We start from the raw sequence: 13,023 nt of genomic DNA on the forward strand, positions 1-13,023 counted from the left end.
AAGACTGTCTTGAAGTCAAGGTCCGCTTCGGGGAACTGTGGCTTAGAAACTGGTTGACAAACAATTTTTGCCTTGTCAAAGAATTAGCGTTCACACTCAACCACTAACACAGCTTTGAAAGAAAACTATTCGATATATTTTAAGGAGCAGCATCTAGACACTCTAAAGTCTTGCAGCTGTTTTGCCTTTTCCTTATGAAGACTTTACTTTGCTTGACAGGATGTGGGACTTGGACTTAACTTGAATGACTTTGACACTTGAGTTGGACTTGCCCCAAAAGATTTACAGCTTTGAAACACAATGTTCTCCTCCTCCTCCTTCTCCACGCTGACTTTGGATGGATGTACTTGAAACATCAAAAACCTGTCTTTGCTTAGTCAAGAAAATGCACAATACCAGGTTGTCATCCATTTTAAACTTTGAGAGATATTTTTAAACATTCTTGTCCGCTTCACTGTAAGTATATGACTTGACAGTTTATTGGTGGTTTATTGGTACAGTCTGTCTGTTTCCAGGTTGCCAGTTTGTTAGCTTAATTAGAAGAAGAGCAGACAGCATGCAGTAAGAGCCCGCTCAATTAAAAGTAAATATATATTTATTTCATGTTAATATCAGAACTCTTACACTGATTAATAGTCCAATCAGATCATCTGGTTGCTGAAGTAATAAACTATTATTTCACCCTTGTCTGCCATTTGTCTTTTACTGCGAGGAAAGATAAGATGATGGAGAGGAGCAGAGAGAAAGAGAGGAATTCATTTGGAGGAAGCTAAATGAAAGGAATTCTTCTTCTTAGTTTTAGCATTCTTGCATGCAGACAGACTTTATCAGGTGAGTATCTTCAGTACAGTACTGTGTGCTCCAAAAAAGCACAAATGTCATGTTTAAAGAGCTTCACAAGCTACATCCATTACTCCACTAAAAACCTTCTTGAGAACTGTAATTCTTTAACCTTTTCCTCTGTCAATGAGACTTTGCAATTAGAAACTTCTCCAAAAAATGCAAATTAGACACATTTTAACAGAACACAGCAAACCTGTAGTTCAGGATAATTCATGTATTCAGGGCATATTTTTTTTGCTCAGTGTGCAGAGTGACTTCCCTCCTTAAATAAAGGTTACATAAAGACAGAACATTTAAATAAGTATCAAACGATGCAGTGTAGCAGCCTGGACTGTACAGCTTCAGATAATCCCCAGTCAGCCAGGTATCAAACAACGTCAGCCTCTAACTGCTGCACAGTTGTTGTATAAACAGAGCCAGAGCATATTTACCCTTCAGCGAAAGGTGTCTCTTGAGCCGACATGTTTGTATATCTGAACATCCTTCACAGGCTGCCTGGAGGGGGCTCACGCCTGAACTTTAAGCTTTTCTCTTCACAGTAGGGGAGAAGAAGCAACTAGTATCAGAGGTCATCTGGAACGCTTCCTTTTCCTGGCAGGACATGCACGCAGCAATGTGCACATATATGATCCCACACGTACACACGGACCCATTTGAACACACAGGTACACAGCAGCACCCAGGGGCCTGCACTGTGCAGTAAATATCTTGGAAAAAATACGTCTGAAGAAGAGGTTGAAAGAGATGGAAGACCTTTACAGACTATTTCCCAGTGCAGACACTCAGCTGGGAGAAGGAGGAGAGAAAGAGGGAGACGAAGCAGGAGGAATAATGAAGGGGGGTGGGGTTGCAGAAGGAAGGTGCTGAAAAAAAAAGAGACGGAGGAGGGAGGAGAACACCAAATGTAAAAGTAGTAGTTGAAGTGGAAGAATTCCAGTTTGGATTCAAGCTCGTTGGCTAATGAGGATCATTAACATGGCCTACCCAGCTCCTCTAAACACTGGAGAGGACTGGACTGGACGATGTGGGATAAAAATAAAACCACTCGCTCGTATCCCCACAAGATTCATAAGGCAGGCGCTTATGAAAAAAAAGAAAAAAAGAAAAAAAGATATAGCACATTCTGGCTGCCGAGTCTACTTCTTAATGCAACACCACATGCCAGGGATCCTGGAAACGGGAATACTTACCCAACAAGAACACTCAGTTGAACTCTGAACTCTTTGGATTCTGTTTGAAGTGCAGTGGCAAAAAAAGCTATTTAGATTCTTGCGATTTCACGGATTGAAATAAAGACCGAGGTGAATATGTCTCCACAGAGATATAAATCAGAGGCTTAGATCAGTTCAAGTGTGTCATCCCGTGTAGGAAATTTGCCTTAGATGTACAGTATGGAAATGACTGTAAAGCCCTCCAATCTTACACACATTTCCTCCATTATTTCAAGTTGGCAGTTCAAATTTTTCCCGCATTTTATAATCCTTTGAGCTTTGCCATTTTCTCACCCTTTGCTCGCTGTTTAACAGTAAAACAAAGCTCCCATGAGGCTTAAAAACCAATCCACGCTCCTGTCCTGCTTCTATAAATCATGTGTGATATACGGTGCACATCTCTTTTGAGCACCTCCGACCACTTCTGCTGCATGATCAATTGAGTGTTTAAATCAGATGGCATCAAAACAGATTGAAAATACAAATGTCCTTCATCAGTGGGCCAGTATATAGAAGAGACCTGCTTTCTTGGACATCCTGCCATCGATTCCTGTTTTTTCCCCGTCTCAGCACTGTCACTCTACACCGTTTGGAGGCTGCGTATGTGAAATTTACAACATCTCACCGGATCAGGCATTCCCAACCAGCAAATACTGCAAAGTTGCTGTTCCATCAGCCCTTCTGTCACAGTGAAACCACTTTCCTTCGTCTATTATTTGTTATTAGAGAGGAGAGAGACATTCACACACTGCACTGTGTGAGACCCAAGGCCGTCAGACAGACAAGTGTCTTGATAAGATCAGCATAATTGGCACATTCATCCGTCTTCTGTTAATAAAGTGCTTTGTGGTCGAGAGATCAACAGTAAAAAGCACTGATGTTCACTGTTAGAACTGTCTCCAGTGTTGGATTCAGTGAAAGAGCCTTAATTTGGTAAATGCAAAATGTAAATACCCTTTGACCAAAAAAAATAATCCCAAAAAGGTCTCAGTAGCCTTGTGCCACAGGCAGACCACACAATATCAGCCTGATAATAGCCCAAACTGGCGGATGTAGGGTGTCAGGAGTGTTGGGGTGCGACAAATGATCGTTTTATCTCATAGAGTGGACAAGCATGTTGGTGCTGCGAGGTGGAACTGTAAAACAGGAAAGGTCACCGCTCTTCGGAACACAAGTCATCCAGAATCATACGCGCCGCTTCAGACGCCATTGTTTGTTTACATGTTCCCTAAAACCTGTCCCAAGTTCCCCCTTCCTACTGACATCAGACAGCAAACCATGACTGGTGGGGACTGACGTAAAGTCTGTCATGACTCTCTGCCAAGACAGAGCAACAATATATACCTCTATAATCACATAATGTGATGCTGTGACTGTCTTAAAATACAAAAATACTGTGTAGCCTAAACCTGCCATTGAAGAAATCTATTAAATCTACAAATTTAAAGCCAACATAAAACATGGGTAAACATGAAAAGTACTTAAGCTATTATATTAGGGACGCACTGGCAAAGCAGTTCTCAATATATTTCATCAGTTTCTGCAGGTGCAGGAAGCAGCTTCCCATTTTTAGCTGGCAGTGACCGTCGCTCTCGCCACATAAAGTGGCAAATGTGTCACATTATCTTTGTGAGAAAGACCGTTTATGTGGTAAATAGGGCTGAACAGAATTCTCTCCATTGTATCAAAGGTTTAATAATTTTGAATAATTGTTAGCTCTATTATCATGAGTACATGTTACATGTTTGAAAAAAGCCCAAAGACATTATTCAGGACGGGCCTAGAGGTAAAAAGAACCATCACTATCTAACAGCACTACACAACAAAAGTGGACAGTGTTTTTTTTTTAGTCCCAGCAACTTTAACAGAGTGATATGTCTTCCCTCCACATCAAAAGGACTTGAATCAGGATCAGGGCCAAAAGACTCGATTGGGACATCCCTATTAACAACACCACCGACACTTTCTATTACCGTCATTATGGTAACTACCCTCGTTTCCAGAGAGCATAGTGAACAGTGAACACAGCACATTGTGCCTTCATTAGCACTTTTATTTTGATTAACCATGAGGGCACACCATTCAAACAGACGCAGAACAACCACAGCAGGGCAGACAAACAAGGCCGTGTCAAGAGCATGTTACGTTTTTCCCTAGAGGTCAGCCTCAGCTTTGCCCGCATAGGTTTTAATTTTGGCTTTGGGGGGACACACAGCTTGCATCATCGCTTGTAAGAGCTCAATGTAACAGACAAATGAGAACATGCATTAAACCATGAATGAATGACACCACGTTTAACACAATTCCCAGTCAACTGTTCTGAACTTTTGAAAACCAATTTGCTCATTTTTAGGTATATGTAAATATGTTTTGTTTAATCACAAAAATCACTAAACACCATAGCATTGTCGTGATATGGTTAGATCTTAAATCAAACTCTCAACAATTTTCAGCATCATGTCTTCATCAGGGAGTCAAAACATCCCTCGATGAAGGCTTGATGCCAAAAAGCATTTCAAGTTTTAAAAGCGACCTCAGTTGGTAGAGTGTGTTTCCCATGCATTGAGGCTGAGTCCTCTGAAGTGGGCAAGGGTACGATTCCAGCCTGCGGCCCTTTTCTTGCGTGCCATCCGCCCATTCTCTTCCCCACTTTCGTCTCGTATCTTCAGCTATCCTATCTGAATAAAGGCATAAAAGGCCCCAAAATATCTTCAGAAAAAAAGAGAGTGCCTTGGAATTTTTGTGACTTTTGCGTACACATGTATCCTCACCCAAAGAACACCCCAAACAAACTCAATTTCAGTCCAGGGAGTGTTCCTTCCCAAACATTGTTTAATATTTTATTTAATACTTTTGCAGACTCCAACAAAGTTGTGGTATGGGGATCAATGTTCGGTGCCAAGGCAAATATGATATTACTTTGTGGCCACAATAACTTTAGTCCACATCTGACATTCCACATGCCTATACTGTATGCCTAGACATAAGTAATCTGATGGGGAGAATGGTAAGAGATGGAGAGAGGACAACAGCAGAAATACAAAAAAAGGAAGACAGCATAACATTAAGCAAGACAGACAGAAAGAAGGAAAGGCAACAGTTCACAGAGTTTTTCTTCAGACAAATGCCCATGTCTAGCTCCTCTACCTTGAAAACATAAATCAGAGCAGTCCACTCAGGATTCATCACACAGACTGAGACCATAGTACAGGAGGCCATTGAGGTACTTCTTGAAAAGATGAACCAAGGGTGCAAGGACAGGAAAATGTTCTGCTCACTGATCTTTAAGTGTTTAAAAGGCTGCACTTAACATGCGTAATATATGAACTGTATAAGTAGAAATGAACAATGCATGCACTTTTATGACTGTTATGATAATTGTTTTCATGTTAGTATAACTGTACAAATTCCACTTGCCTGTATGTGAACCATAAGAGCATTCATCTAATTAGCAAACAAAGAAAAAAACTGTGCTTGTGTGATAAGTGTTTGAATTACAACTGAAAGAAGAACAAACAGTTAAAGATTTCTGTCTTCTTGCTGCAGTTTCTTTTCTGCCGCTGTGTTTAAGTCTGTGCAGTATCTGATGGATGGTGCAGTTGTTAATGAGAGCTGGATATTTCCACATTTAACTGTCTCCCTAATGATAAGTAATGACGGTGGCTTAGCTAACACAATTAACACCGGCACGGAGAAAAATAAAATTCCCGCAGAATGAAGTATTATGTAAATTATTAATTACCACATAGACGATTGCAATCTTGTTCAGCTGCCCATTGGCACTCAAATAAATGTGAATGATTCGGAAGGGAAGGGAAAATAGTGGAGATAATCCTGACACAGTCGGTGGGAATGTGAGAGAAATTCAACAAATACCACCTGCTCCTTCAGCAATTTATAGAAACAATTTGCATTTGCAATTTACCCACTAAACAAAGCCCCTTATACAGATTGAACTGCAACAAATGCAAATAGCAAAACACAAACAATGAAAGTAAACATTTAAATCATTTTGCATCAGCAAAGCAACGATTTATTGATTATTCAATTATTAATTGGCTATTAAATTAGTCACCAACTATTTCGATAATGAATCAATTAATTTTGAGTCATAATACACACATATATATATACACACACACACACACACACACACACACACACATATAAATATATATAAATGGCCAAATTCAGTTTCTTAAATGTGACCCTTTTCTAGTTTCTTTAGTCCTCTATGACAGTAAACTTTGGGTTAGTGGAGAAAACAAGACTTTGGGGAACAATGAACAACATTTTTCAACATTTTCTGACACTTTATGGACCAAACACCTAATCGATTAATCAAGAAAATAATAAACAGACTGATCTAATTAATAATATTTATTATTAATTAGATTAGATTAATCTAATAATCTAATAAAAGTGCAGCCCCATTTTGTAAGGCAGCAACTATTATTTTCATTATTTATTTATCTGGCTATCATTCTCTAAATTAAATCGAATAGTAATTGTTTTTTCCATATATTGCCAGTGAAAAATGTTGAGGCCCAATCTGATGTCCTCTAATGTCTTATTTTGTCCAGAATCCAAAGACTTTCAGTTTACTCTCATAGAGGACAAAAGAAACCAGAAAATGTTCACACTTGAGAAGAGAAGACATAGGAAATGGGTCATGACTGAACGAAGCTGATCAATCAATTATCAAATAGCGAGCAACTAATTCGATAGTTAGTCACTAACCGTTGCAGCTATATTATGATGCATGTCCCAGAGAAATCTTCTAAATCCAGACACTATTTTCTAAAAAGGACAGGACATCTCTTCATCATTACATATGGAGAAAATGTAATATAAGAGCCACAGTACAGTAATCTGTATTTAATTTGAATTTCAATCACATGATTTATGCACACTCTCATTCTACATTCATTGTGGGATGCATGTTTTATGAGCAGCAGTTTCCACAAATGCAGTTACAGTTGTATGGATGTCTCCTGTGTGTGTTTCTGCATATGTATGTGAGACAGAGAGTGAGTAATGAACAGATAAAGAGCCAGGGAAACAGAGGTAAAGACAAAGATGGAGAGACGGAGAGAGTCCAGTGTATGCAGGAAGAGAAAGAGAGACGGAGAGAGAAAGTGATCTCTCTCAGATTCGGTGTCTCAGCTTAATGACACAGGACCCACATGGGAGAGAGGCAGAGCCAAGCTGTGAGCTAGATATGATGAATCCAGAGACCGATAACCTCGAGCCTCCCCACTCACAGCCTACACACACAGAGTCAGGAAAAAACTGTCTCAGAAATTAACTGCTCGGCTCAGAAACTGAGCTGCCGGTTTTCTCTCTGCTTGTGCGTCTCGTTTTCACCACTTCTGCCGTTTTCTGTCACTCTGTCAGCCTCCAATATGGTGTCAATACCTAATGCCGGATCGCCCAACCTGTTCCCCCCTGCTGTGACCGTGGACAATATGTCGGGCTGACTTTGACAAATTAAACCAACTCGATATATGGCAATAACCTTCACAGGATGACACGGAGGGGAAGAGGGAAGCAGGAGGGGGGAATTATGGGAAAGGGAGAGGAACAGAGACCGAACGACAGATGGATGATGGGACATATCGAGCATGGCATGGTATTTCCAAACCAGGTGCAGCATGAGAATACATGCAGAGATACTGCGCACATGTAGTCTGACTTTCTAAATGTCACCACAGTTAATAATAAGTTCCTTCAGCCAGGGTTGTCAAGATACCAGAATTTTAAACTTCAATACAATGCTAGTATAGAAAAAATTATAGCCTCCTTGATAGCTCTTTTGTTACCACAGCAAAAAGAAAACGAAAGTCCTCAGTACACAAAATAGGCTGTTTTTTTATATAAAAATTAACAACAATACAGTGCTGATACAGAAAAAGTTACTGAACAGTGTCTAGCTTTGTTGCAAGCCAAATTTCAAGCAGGACAATAAACACTGAAATGAGGACTTGAACAAACACATATACTATATTTTGATTTTTTTTTTTTTTGCTTCAGTACTTTCTGAGTATTTACTATTGTTAAAAAAAAAACCTTAACTTCAGCTGAGCCAGGAAAGGCAAATAATTGGCCTTGAAAAGCAACGGCCTACAAGCATTTTAATTTAACCGTCACTGGAGGAAAAACAACCTTTTATATTTCTATGCATGTTGATGCATTAGATGGGAGCAACTGGGGACAATTACAGCCAAACAAGTTTGAACGCACCACAGTATCATCATACTTCACACTTCAGTTAGAAATTCAAGATATTTTATCAAATAAAGTTTAGGCAAGATTTCTTTAACAACCAGAGATCAACAATTGCCCGGAGAAAGTTAAATGCGATGTTGGGCTAGTAAATCTAGCAACTCACTTGCCGACCAAGCAAGTTGTAAAAAAGATTTAAACTTACACCATTTTGATTAATGATCTATGATTAAAATTAATTTTCATGCAAAAATTGCTGAAAATACTGTTTCAAGCCTCTAAAATATAGAGGATTCCAACTTTTTAATCATATTACACTAAATATCTTTGGGTTTTGATCTGACTTAACAAAACACTTCAAGACATCACCTTGGACTTGGAAAAACTGGGACGGACATTTTTCACTATTTTCTGACATTTTATAGATATTGCAGCCTAAGATTAAACTCAACAGTAAGCTTTAGTCTCTGTTGTAAATGGATAACTACTAATAAATAGACATTTTGTACTGGGGCAAGTAAAAATTGATGCTGGGCAAGTACATTTCTGACCCACTTGGACAACTGGGCAAGGGAAAAAAAACACATCAAAGGTATAATATGCAACACTTGCACACTTATGCCCCACTAGAAGAGTGTGGTTGTTTCTGTATCCGTAGAGACCCTGCCCTCTGCCTACATTTCCTTACTTTCACATTATTTTGTCATGTTCAGGAAGCTTTACCAACCTAAAACATGTGAATTTGGCGTCCTGGGAATGAGACTCAACAATCAACTATGTTTCTGCTGCGTTTAAGAACAACTCGACAGAATCCTACTGATTCTACCTTTAATGTGGAACCTTGAAAACCAGACTCTATTCCTGTTAAATCAGTTGAATTTTTTTAAGCTTATTCCATAAATGCTCATTCAAACTCAGTTGTAACATGCCAAGAAGAATAATTAACTGACAGAATAAGTAGTCTATTTAAAGAATAAACCACTGGCTTTAGACAAATATCCTTCCCATGACAGTTGTGACAAATTGCCATGTTATAGCATCAACTACTCCAATTAATTTTCTCAAGCCAAGCTTCTATAATGACTCTATTAAATTGCCCCAGTGGCTTTAATTCAGGCATGTTTCACCTGTTACAACAACACACACACACACGCACTTTAGTTACAAAAGTACCCACACACATAAATACACAAACCAGCAAGAGGGAGTCGTTAAGCAGCTATTGTTGTGTTCCTCTCTGCTCAGCGTGATAGCAGCTTGATTGATACTAAGGTTCCCCAGTTAATCACCTGGCTGGGACTATAAATGCACACTGTCTTGCAAGTGATGCACAAACTACAACAACAGCAAAAGAAAGCAGGAGACACACACAGCACTAACACAAAGGCAGATAAACATACAACTGTGCACACACACTCGCACACTTGTCACAAGCAGAATGCACCTGCCAAACATCCATCCTCTGCTCCACACAAGCTCAAGTTAACTCACCTGCTCTGAGTGACCAGCTGAAAGCTTTCAAATTGGCCTCGGGTAATCTTCTTCCCTCCTGCTCTCGTCACTCTCTCTGTCCTCCCTCTGTGGCGGTACACGGACGTCCTGCGGGCCGCTCACCCTTCCTGTGTGGCTTGGTGTAAGTGCATCGATCTCTCGGCCAAGTGGTACACGGTCCTGCTGTTTCCACAAGACTCTGATGTGCTCTCTCCTCTCCGCCGCTCGCTCTGCCTCGCACAGCTGCAGAGGGAAATATGAGGACGGGCAACGTGGCTGAGTGCTGCTCCACTCTCCCTCCCTCTCCCTCTCCCTCTCTCTCTCTCTCTCTCTAGTGAGCTGGGATGCTCGCTCTCTCTCTCAAGTTGTCAGCTGGTATGATGCTCACTCCTCAGTACTCTCTCTTCTCCCTGTCACTCTTTCCTTCTGTACTGAACTGCATGCTTTAATCTCACCATTTCCTTTTTTTTTTTAGCTGTTTCTTCATTGATTCCTCTGTCTTTCTCTCTCTCATTATTGATCTCTGCATCTGTGTCCTTGCTAGTGCAGCCTCTAGTGGCGGCCTGCCTCCTCTCCATCCTGCTGCTCACAGAGTCAGCATCAAATTTTACTCACAGGTAACATGACGCTGTGATGTGAATTCACACCCGGATATGAGTTGGCACCAATATCAGCTAAAAAAAAAGAAGAAGAAAGAAACTAATCAATAAAACATACACGGCAATACAGGGGCAGGGTGCCTGGTGTTTTTAATTTAAAATAATTAGAAATAACTATAGATAAAAAAAATAAATAAATATAAGAGATTGCATTATATTCCGTAAAAAAATTGGACAACGTCAAAGCTGCAACGATTAATCGAATAATCAATTATTAATCGATTATTATATTAATCACCAACTAGTTTGATAATCGATTGATCAGTTTGAGTATTCCAATTTGTTAAATGTGAATATTTTCTGGGTTCTTTATGGCAGTGAACTGAATATATTTGGTTTGTGGGCAAAATAAGACATTTGAGAACACCATCTTGGGCTTTGGGAAGCACTGATTAACATTTTCCAGCAATACATAGGCAAATAACTAGTAATCAATTAATCTACAAAATCAACTGATTAATAAAGCAGCCCTTGACAACATATACACCAGGGCTGCACAATATGGTAAAAACAAAAAAAGTAATTGCGAATATTTTTACTGAAATCGTGATTGCAGTATTTAATATGCTTAGTGAAAAGGATCATTTTTGCATTACAGTTTTTTATTTTTACTTGTCTGTACAAAACAAACATATTTTCTTTCATCTGAATGGCACGATTGTTAGGCCAGGGCATCTATGCAGCACTACGGTACTTCATCATAATACTGTTTTCTCACACATTTTTCAAAAAAAAAAAGTGATTTGGTTCTGGTCCTTCAATTTGGATATTGCACTGGCCATACTGCAATATCGATAATATTGTTATTAATTGTGCAGCTGTAATATACACCGATACTGACATAGACTAATATAGCTGTACTATGCCAACAACAAGCCATTAATGTTGACTGACTGATGTATCTGTCTGGCTCTAGTCAAAAACACAATAATATTCAATTTACAAAGGTATAAAACAGAAAAGGGTAGAAATCCTCACATCACAGAGGCTGGAAACACCAACTGTTCAGCATTTTGAGTTGATAAATTAATCCATCATTAAAACTGATTAATTTAATTGTTTATCATCCAATCATTCAACTACATTTTAAAAGGAGCTCTCAATTAATATAAAAGTAATCTCCAAAAAATGACAAACTTTTTTAGGGTACAGCTCCTTAGATGTGTTTTATGCTTTGTCATTCTTGATGGTAATCTTTGAGTTTTAAACTGATAATTATACATAAAAGGATATTTGAGGACCTCATCTTGGATTGTAGGAAATTACGGCTGGCATTTTCAACATTTTCTGACATTTTATAGACAAAATGACTAATTGATTAATCAAGAAAATGATCATCAGATTAATCACTGTTTTCACTATATTAATTTAGCAGTGGTGCATCACCAGAGCAAAGAACTGACCACAGAAGTTAGAAATTAAAATAAAACTCTAAAACAAAAAAAATCTAAAACAAAAAAAAAATATATTCAATTGTTTTAGAAATAATGAACCTCAACTGCAATAAAGCAGATAAAGGACAGATGTGGACTGGTCGCTCTGCAGCAGCACAGCTGCACAAAAATAACAGGAAACACTGTTCATCAGTAATGAAAATAATCACTTGTTGCATCCTTATACAGTTAGAGTTTGAGTTTGTACCTGTAAGCCACAGCAAAGGCACATTTCCATTGGCTTGTGATGGACAGTACAGTTTTTCAGTTCACCTCACCTCACCTCAGTTCATCAGTAACTTAAATAATAATACAATGGTAATTATTTATAGTAAGTTTGTACACAATGTTACTAGGTTCTTAGAGAGTAAACAGTAAAACAGGCCAAAACAGTCTTTTGTTTACATAAACCTTGTAAACAAAAGAGAAAACTCGTCATTTTAACTAATCAGAAGCTGACAGATAAACATCCTATGAAGGTTTACTGGTGAGAAACACTTGTGTTTTTTAAATCTGATGACAAAATACAAAACACCTGTCACCAGCCACTACTTATGAAGCTTTAAATGACAAGTTGTCGCAGCTTTAACTGTAACGGTAACTTTTAAAGTTCTCATATTAAGTTGAATGAGGATGAATGAAGCAGAAACACAATGCATTTTCAGTAATGAACTTAAAAACGATATGTCGAAATTTACCTTGAATTAGTACCAAACAGCGTTAGCTACTGATAGCTATTTGCTAAAATAGGTAAGGCTGACAGGTAGTTAGCTACAAAAGCTAACTCTACCTATACTATCGTTAGCTTTGCTAGGTTATTTAGGGTTTTTACCGTTGAGAGATTTATAAAGTTTGGAGCTTTACTGGCTTGTTGGCGAGACATGTTTTAACGTTAAGTTGAGTTACAGTTACTGTAATGTAATGTAACGGTAGCCGTCATAACAAGCTAACATCAACGCTAGCTTACAATTAACACACCTGCATTACCATTTCACGCCTTCAGAGCCAAACCTTAAATTCTAATTAACGGAAGAATATTAAGAAAACTCACCACAGATAAAGTAAAAAATTCAGCAATCTCCCAGGAGAAAAAAAAGTGAGAAAAGCACGACGTCTTCCAACAAAAATGTGCAAGTTATGTGCAGTAAAGTCAATCAATCA

General features: G+C 38.7%; 1 protein-coding gene across 3 annotated transcripts in view; it reads right to left on the bottom strand.

Annotated features, from left to right (window-relative positions):
• Positions 1–10,409, bottom strand: part of tnr (tenascin R (restrictin, janusin)) — a 238,688-nt gene extending 228,279 nt beyond the window's left edge. For 2 of the 3 annotated variants that reach the window (XM_084733240.1, XM_084733241.1), the window contains exon 1: positions 9,771–10,408. The gene's annotated coding sequence lies outside the window, so the exon portion shown is untranslated. Of the gene's footprint in view, positions 1–9,770 lie in introns of all 3 variants that reach the window. The other variant, XM_084733239.1, reaches the window with a different exon arrangement.
• Positions 10,410–13,023: the final 2,614 nt, after the last annotated feature.

The sequence above is a fragment of the Lutjanus erythropterus genome, chromosome 12 (assembly GCF_056507025.1).
Source record: "Lutjanus erythropterus isolate fLutEry1 chromosome 12, fLutEry1.hap2, whole genome shotgun sequence".
NCBI lineage: Eukaryota > Metazoa > Chordata > Actinopteri > Lutjaniformes > Lutjanidae > Lutjanus > Lutjanus erythropterus.